Genomic DNA, 9,399 nt, shown 5'->3' with positions numbered 1-9,399 from the left:
TTGAGTGGAAAGCAACTTGCAGAAGGCTACAGATCAAGATTCATATGGTAGGAATGGAATATCTTGGCCTCAGCACATGAGTAGGTGGTTCTCTCTCAGAAAATGTGTATTGGAAGTGTAGGTATGTTCTGATGGTTCTCTCCACAAATGAAGACTGGGTGGAGGGGCATATATAGCCTCCACACAAAATCTAACAGTTACACACAATTTACCAATCTCGGTGAGACCGAATTGAGAAACTCGGTCGGACCGATTTAGCAAACCTAGTGCCGTTAGGATTTTCGGCGGGACTGAGATGCAACTCGGTAGGACCGATATGGTTAGGGTTAGGGCATAACGTAATCTCGGTGTGACCGATTACACAAACTCGGTGGGACCGATTTTGGTAATAAGCTAACCAAAGAGTTGGTCAGGTAAACTCGGTGGGACCGATCGCTCATTTCGGTGGGACCGAAATGTTGTGAAAGACAAAGAGAGAGTTTATATTGCAATCTCGGTGGGACCGACCGCTCATCTCGGTAGGACCGAAACATTACGAAGGGAAACAGAGAGATTACAACCCCATCTCGGTGTGACCGAAATCCCTATCAGTGATACCGATTTGCCTAGGGTTTGTGGCAGTGGCTATGACATTTGAAACTCGGTGGCGCCGGATAGAAAGAATCGGTAGGGCCGAGTTTGACTTTTGGTTTAGGTCATATGTGGATGTGGGAAGGTAGTTGAGGGTTTTGGAGCATATCACTAAGCACTATGAAGCAAGCAAGCGATTAAGCAACACCTCATCCCTCCTTGATAGTATTGGCTTTTCCTATAGACTCAATGTGATCTTGGATCACTAAAATATAAAATGCAGAGTCTTGAGCTTTGAGCTTGAGCCAATCTTTTTGTCCTTAATATTTTGAGGGGTCCACATTCCTCATCCATGCCATGCCATTCATTGAGCTTTTCCTGAAATATTAATCTTGGAATAGCATTAGCTCAATGAGCTATATGTTGTTAGGAATTACCAAAACCACCTAGGGATAGTTGCACTTTCAATCTCCCCCTTTTTGGTAATTGATGACAACATATCGATCAAAGCTTCGACAAATGAAATTAAGAGTGAAAAACATTGTCGCTTTGAGAAGTATGTGAAAAGCAAGAGCTCCCCCTTAATTTGTGCATAGTTTATGGTTTGCTTTGGACTGCAAATGCACAAAGAGTTAGGCTCATGGGTTACTCTTCCATGTCACATACATCTTGGTGGAGCGCTCAAAATGATAATAATTAAATACATGCACTCATCACCAAGCAAAGTGAATGATTATATAGGGAAAAAAGGATAATGTCATCCAACAAGCATTAATGTAGCATATGATCAAACACATGATCATCCAGGTATCACGCAGACAGAAAGTATCTCAAACAAGCAAAGCAAATAAAGTTCAACCACCAAAGCAAGAGAATAAAAAGCAACGCTCTCTCTCGAAGCCTATGATCTATACATTTTTCTCCCCCTTTGGCAACAAGTTACCAAAAAGTTCCTAGAAAATGCATAGCACTAAATCGTCTCTCAGGCTTGGTCTTCAGGTGGTGATGTCCGGATAACTCCAAGAACGAAGGCTTCAGTCGAAGTAGATGGAGCTGATGGAGTAGGTGCTGGAGCTGGTGGCACTGAAGCTGTAGCTGGTGCAGATGACGTCGCTCTGGTGTCTGGAACAGGCACTGCAGCAGACCTCTGAGCTCTAGGCACTCTGGCAAATGCATCAGTGGTTGTCTTGCCCTTCCTCTCCTGCATATCATCTTGAAGTTGCTCCACAACAGACTAGATCTTAGTTACCTTCACATCCAAGTCATAGAACTTTTCCTCCACGGTTCTTTCCAAGCTCTCTTGGTTTTGAGTCAGGGTGGCCAGTCCCTTCTCAATCCTCAGAGTGGATGCAATCAGGTAGCCAAGCTGATCTTGCTTGCTCTTCAGGAGATACTGAGATGCTTCTTCAGTAGTTGGCATCCTTGCAGCCTTTTCAGCTTTTGCCTTCTCCTTCTTGGCTTGTGCGTGCACAGAAGATGGTTCATCCTCATTCATAACCACAGTGTTGTCCTCGAAGTCTGGATAGATAGGCATGTGCTACTTGTCTAGCAGATATGTACCAGTGCCCATCTTGGAGTTGATGAGCTCCTGGATCTGTGGGGCATACCCACAACTCCTCTTCTGATCTGCAGCTGTCCTCTTGATAGTTTCAACTATTAGGCTCATGACTTTGAACTTCTGTGGGACATCAAAGATGTGAAGCAAGTTAATTGCATGGCCTCTGATCATCTTGTGATCACCTGACTTTGGCAAGAGAGTGTGCCTGAGGATCCAGTTGATGGTTGGCAAGCCTGACAGAAGGTAATGTACAGATCCAAACTTATGTGTCTCAAGAGCAGCATCTGGGATCTCCTTGTACATGTGTGCCATGGTGTTGTGATCCTTCTTCTTGTTGGCGTAGACATCCAAGTCATCTTCACTCTCTTTTGGGGCATTGATCAACTTTGCCCATTCAGCAACCGTGGACTGGTACCTCGTACCTTCAGACATCCAGACAATCCTTCCATCTGGGTAGAAATGAGCTGGGGAGTAGAACTGCATGATGAGCTCATCATTCCATTTTGTGAGCTTCTGAGCCACAAACTCATCGACTCCACAAGCCTTGAAACTTTCATGTACACCTGGATAGTGATTCCCATTCTCCTTGATGTAGTCCCAGTCGACCCATCTCATGTCACACACTATGGGCTTCTTGTCAAGCAAAACTGTCTCATAGAAGTCCTGCTGTTCCTTTGTATGGAACCTGTAGTCCACAACAGTCCTCCTCCTGGTGGCATATGGATCCGACTCTCTCCATAGCCTCAGAGCTGAGTCCTTTCTGATCTTCATGTTCTCAGCAACTGGATGAGCATCATTGTGATCTGGGATTTTTGGCTTCAGCTTCCTCAAGACATGTGACTCATCATCTTCTTCTTCCATTTCAGCTTCAGGCACTGGGGCCTTGTTCTTTTCCTCAGCAGGGATGTTCCTGGTGCTCCTCTTCGGTTTTGGCTTTGGAGCTGGAGCAGCAGCCTTTGGAGCAGTCTTAGGCTTAGATGGAACAGCCCCTGCCCTGATGGCATCACCCATAAGCTTCTAAGCTTTGGGTGCTGGTGCAGCATCTTCTTCCTCTTCCTCTTCAGAATCTCTCATGATTGAGGATCTCCCAAGCACTATAGCAGTGGTCTTTTTGACCCTCTCCTTCCTCTTCTTCCCTTCTGCAGCAGCCTCTTTGGGTTCAGATTCCAAAGGGACTTGAGTAGATGCTCTGGCCTTAGACATTGGAATTCTCTTTGCAGGCACTTTGGTTTTCATGCCAGGCTTAGTGGCAGCAGCAGTGCTATATTCCTTCTTAACCACTTCCTTCTTGGAAGTGGCCTCATCCTCAACTGCCACATAGTCTTCATCCTCAGATTCAGAGGTCTTCTTCTTTCTGGCCCTGGTGGCAGCTTTGGGTAAGTTGCTTGGGGTGCTCCTGCTACCATCATCTGAGTTGCTAGAGGGACTAGTGCCCTTACTCAGGTGAACATGCTCCTCTGACCTGTTTTGGCTGTCACTCTGATCAGACATATTGCAAACACTGACAGCAGACCCTGTGAATAGATATAGATGAGATAGAGTGGATGAGCATCACAAAATGCAGAGGTTTTTGCAAAAGAATGAGTCAAAAACTTAGGTTTAGTTTTCCATAGAAAGCATTTCGGATCAACCGATTTGTAAACTCGGTGATACCGAAGCAGCTGTTGGAACCCAAACTAGTGAAATCGGTCAGACCGAGTCACAGTTCGGTGGCACCGAGACTGCTAGGGTTTTACAAAGTCCTGAACTCGGTCACACCGATTTGCAATTCTCGGACAGACCGAAAATTACATGTGCAATGGCCTGAGCCGAATCGGTGGTATCGAGTTCCACAACTCGGTGGGTCCGAGATGGTTTCGGCGGAAACCTAACCCTAAATTCTCAATTCACGACTAAACTGCAGAGTGTTTTGACTGGATAAGAATGATCTCAATCGTGGCAAGATACATGGCGAACACAATGTGCTAGGAATCATATAGGGATAGCACAGTGATCGAGTTCATACCCTAGTTCGGTGATGAACTCGCTACGGCGGCAATGGCGGGGTTGATTCCCGTTGACGGTGGCGGAGACCAGCGGCAGGAGGCAGCTCGCGACGAGGAAGACGATCCGGAGACCCTGGAGGCAGAGCGGGCTAAGCGTGGGTCGAGGAGGTTCAGAAAGTTTTCCTAAATTTGACCCGTGGGTATATACAGCCCTACCCTGTCGGTGTGACCGAGTGGAACAACTCGGTGGCACCGAGATGCATAACTGCAAGAAGTTACTGCAACTCGGTGTGACCGAAGAGTTCAAATCGGTTGCACCGAGATTGAAAACCTAGATCGACTTAGTGATCTCGGTATGACCGAAATGGATGAATCGGTCAGACCAAAACGCACAAAGAAGTTTTGGAAGTTTAAGTCTACAACGAATCGGGGACTCCGAGTGCTCCTCACACAGAGTGGTTCGAATCTGACTTGATCAAATTTTGTGATGCAGCATGAATAGAGTTTGAGACGAGAAAAGCATAGATAGCTAGAGAAGGTTCTTAGGCATTCTTGTCCATCCACTTGGCCAAAAGAAAAGGAAACCAATCAATCAAAACAACAAGTGAATGTCCTCGAATGAGTAAATTATGCAACCAACATGCTCACACAATAAAATGGCAAATTAAATATGTGGCAAATCATGCACAAACAATTCTAGCATCTATCAAGCAATTGGCGATGACTAGGTCATCTATATATGAGTATATTGACTTAGGAGTCAAATGAGAACATTTGATCATAGGTCATACTCATCGTTTAAGCACAAGTGGGGTTACCACTTTTACATAAAGCATTGTTGTGTTCACACCATTAGAGTTGCTTTAACTCAATTGTTAGAGTAAAGCTCCCCCTAGATGTGAGATCCCCCCTAAGAGGGATGAACTAACCTTGGGTTTTGTCGATCAGGACTTCATGTAGGTGTTGAAGATGTGGATGCTCTATGTTGATGTAGATCATTTGGAGCTATCCTTTGGAGTGAGTTGCACTTTCAATACCTACACGAGTTAGTCCCACAAGGAACAAACAAGGATATCCATAGACATAGAATGATGCACACACAGGATGATGTCTATGAAAGCTTTAGGTTACTTTGTCCCTTGTCTTACCAACAAGAGGGTTTGTGACTCCTTGAACTAGTGCAGGATGTGGAAGTTGATTGCACTTGTTCTTTCCAAAATAATAAGAGTGAAGTATGTTGGCGGAGTCACCCTCAAGAACTCTTCTAGTTCTTCTTCTTCGGGATCCACACCATCTTGATGGGAATCCTCGGAGTTGTAGTTGTACTTGATGAAGTGGAACTTGATGTAGTCTTGGGAACCCACTGGACCAAGGCCTTAGGAGCTTCTTCAAATGCATCAATTTCCTCTTGACGCTTGTCGTTGCCTTTTTGCTTGTGGTCTTGTGGTGGAAGATCATCTTGAGCTTGTGTCCTGAGGGAGTCCTGGATTAGGGGGTGTCCGGATAGCCGGACTATACCTTCGGCCGGACTCCTGGACTATGAAGATACAAGATTGAAGACTTCGTCCCGTGTCCGGAAGGGACTTTCCTTGGCGTGGAAGGCAAGCTTGGCGATACGGATACGAAGATCTCCTACCATTGTAACCGACTCTGTGTAACCCTAGCCCTCTCCGGTGTCTATATAAACCGGAGGATTTTAGTCCGTAGGTCGAACGACAATCATACCATAGGCTAGCTTCTAGGGTTTAGCCTCCTTGATCTCGTGGTAGATCTACTCCTGTACTACCCATATCATCAATATTAATCAAGAAGGAGTAGGGTTTTACCTCCATCAAGAGGGCCCGAACCTGGGTAAAAACATCGTGTCCCTTGTCTCCCGTTACCATCCGCCTAGACGCACAGTTCGGGACCCCCTACCCGAGATCCGCCGGTTTTGACACCGACATGTCCCTTTGGATGAAGTAGGATCATACTTCTCTTGTTGAGGAACAAACTTTGTCTTGGGGTATTGATCTTCTTCCCACTCAACTTCATTGGCATTGAACTTCCGTTCAAAACCAATACCTCGATTCTTCCGGTGCCTTCCTTGCTTGCGTACAATTTCTTCGAATTGCTTACTCCCGGCAAGGCTCTTGTAAACACCTTTCTCTATAATTCCCTTCAATAAGCTATTTTCTTGCTCAAGTGTAATTTGGCTAAGAGAATCATTAGTGGAATCAAGAGAACTACTAGAATCGACAATATTGGATTTAGCATGATTATTGTTACTACTAGAAGAAGAATCCTTCTTGTTCTTGTTACTAGGCTTGACTTGAGGCATGTAAGTGGATAAGAGTATGTCTAGAGGGGGGGTGATTAGACTACTTGACCAACTAAAAGTCTATCCTTTCCCCAATTTTAGTCTTTGGCAGATTTTAGCTATCTTAGCACAAGTCAAGCAATCTTAACACAATTCAAGCAAGCATGCAAAGAGTCTATGAGCAGCGGAAAGTAAAGCATGCAACTTGCAGGAATGTAAAGGGAAGGGTTTGGAGAAATCAAATGCAATTGGAGACACAGATGTTTTGTCGTGGTTCCGATAGGTGGTGCTATCGTACATCCACATTGATGGAGACTTCAACCCACGGAGGGTAACGGTTGCGCGAGTCCACGGGGGGCTCCACCCACGAAGGGTCCATGAAGAAGCAACCTTGTCTATCCCATCATGGCCATCGCCCATGAAGGACTTGCCTCACTAGAGGTAGATCTTCACGAAGTAGGCAATCTCCTTGCCCTTACAAACTCCTTGGTTCAACTCCACAATCTTTGTCGAAGGCTCCCAAGTGACACCTAGCCAATCTAGGAGACACCACTCTCTAAGAAGTAACAAATGGTGTGTTGATGATGAACTCCTTGCTCTTGTGCTTCAAATGATAGTCTCCCCAACACTCAACTCTCTCTCACAGGATATGGATTTGGTGGAAAGAAGGTTTGAGTGGAAAGCAACTTGGGGAAGGCTAGAGATCAAGATTCATATGGTAGGAATGGAATATCTTGGCCTCAGCACATGAGTAGGTAGTTCTCTCTCAGAAAATGTGTATTGGAAGTGTAGGTATGTTTTGATGGCTCTCTCCACAAATGAAGAGTGGGTGGAGGGATATATATAGCCTCCACACAAAATCTAACAGTTACACACAATTTACCAATCTCGGTGAGACCGAATTGAGAAACTCGGTCGGACCGATTTAGCAAACCTAGTGACCGTTAGGATTTTTGGTGGGACTGAGATGCAACTCGGTAGGACCGATATGTTTAGGGTTAGGGCATAACATAATCTCGTGTGACCGATTACACAAACTCGGTGGGACCGATTTTGGTAATAAGCTAACCAGAGAGTTGGTCAGGTAAACTAGGTGGGACCGATCGCTCATTTCGGTGGGACCGAAATGTTGCAAAAGAGAAACAGAGAGTTTACATTGCAATCTCGGTGGGACTGATCGCTCATCTCGGTAGGACCGAAACGTTACGAAGGGAAACAGAGAGATTACAACCCCATCTCGGTGTGACCGAAATCCCTATCGGTGAGACTGATTTGCCTAGGGTTTGTGGCAGTGGCTATGACATTTTGAACTCGGTGGCGCCGGATAGTAAGAATCAGTAGGGCCGAGTTTTACTTTTGGTTTAGGTCATATGTGGATGTGGGAAGGTAGTTGAGGGTTTTAGAGCATATCACTAAGCACTATGAAGCAAGCAAGCCATTAAGCAACACCTCATCCCTCCTTGATAGTATTGGCTTTTCCTATAGACTCAATGTGATCTTGGATCACTAAAATATAAAATGTAGAGTCTTGAGCTTTGAGATTGAGCCAATCTTTTTGTCCTTAATATTTTGAGGGGTCCACATTCCTCATCCATGCCATGCCATTCATTGAGCTTTTCCTAAAATATTAATCTTGGAATAGCATTAGCTCAATGAGCTATATGTTGTTAGGAATTACCAAAACCACCTAGGGATAGTTGCACTTTCAACTGTCATATTGCTTTGCATGATCGTAAGATAGCTAGCATGATGTTTTCATGGCTTGTCCGTTTTTTGATATCATTGCTACGCTAGATCATTGCACATCCCGATACACCGCCGGAGGCATTCATATAGAGTCATATCTTTGTTCTAGTATCGAGTTGTAATATTGAGTTGTAAGTAAATAAAAGTGTGATGATCATCATTATTAGAGCATTGCCCGAGCGAGGAAAGGATGATGGAGACTATGATTCCCCCACAAGTCGGGATGAGACTCTGGACTTTAAAAATACATAAAAGAGGCCAAAGAAGCCCAAATAAAAAAAGAGGCCAAAGAAGCCCACCAAAATAAAAAAAAATTGAGAGAAAATGAGAGAAGGGGCAATGTTACTATCCTTTTTCCACACTTGTGCTTCAGAATAGCACCATGTTCTTCATATAGAGAGTCTCTTGAGTTATCACTTTCATATACTAGTGGGAATTTTCATTATAGAACTTGGCTTGTATATTTCGATGATGGGCTTCCTCAAATGCCCGAGGTCTTCATGAGCAAGCAAGTTGGATGCACACCCACTTAGTTTTCAGTCTGAGCTTTCATACACTTATAGCTCTTAGTGCATCCGTTGCATGGCAATCCCTACTCAATCACATTGATATCTATTGATGAGCATCTCCATAGCCCGTTGATACACCTAGTTGATGTGAGACTATCTTCTCCTTTTTTGTCTTCTCCACAACCACCATTCTATTCCACATATAGTGCTATGTCCATGGCTCATGCTCATGTATTGCGTGAAGATTGAAAAAGTTTGAGAACACTAAAAGTATGAAACAATTGCTTGGCTTGTCATCGGGGTTGTTGATGACCCATAAGTATAGGGGATCTATCGCAGTCCTTTCGATAAGTAAGAGTGTCGAATGCAACGAGGAGCAGAAGGAAATGATAAGTGGTTTTCAGTAAGGTATTCTCTGCAAGCACTGAAATTATAGGTAACCGATAGTTTTGTGATAAGATAATTTGTAACGAGCAACAAGTAACAAAAGTAAATAAAGTGCAGCAAGGTGGCCCAATCCTTTTTGTAACAAAGGACAAGCCTGGACAAATTCTTATATAGAGAAAAGCGCTCCCGAGGACACATGGGAATTATCGTCAAGCTAGCTTTCATCACGATCATATGATTCGCGTTCGGTACTTTGATAATTTGGTATGTGGGTGGACCGGTGCTTGGGTGCTGTCCTTACTTGGACAAGCATCCCACTTATGATTAACCTCTATTGCAAGCATC

This window comes from Triticum dicoccoides, chromosome 5A (genome assembly GCF_002162155.2).
Source record: "Triticum dicoccoides isolate Atlit2015 ecotype Zavitan chromosome 5A, WEW_v2.0, whole genome shotgun sequence".
In the NCBI taxonomy this organism is placed as follows: Eukaryota; Viridiplantae; Streptophyta; class Magnoliopsida; order Poales; family Poaceae; genus Triticum; species Triticum dicoccoides.
Note: the sequence above shows the minus strand (reverse complement) of the source record.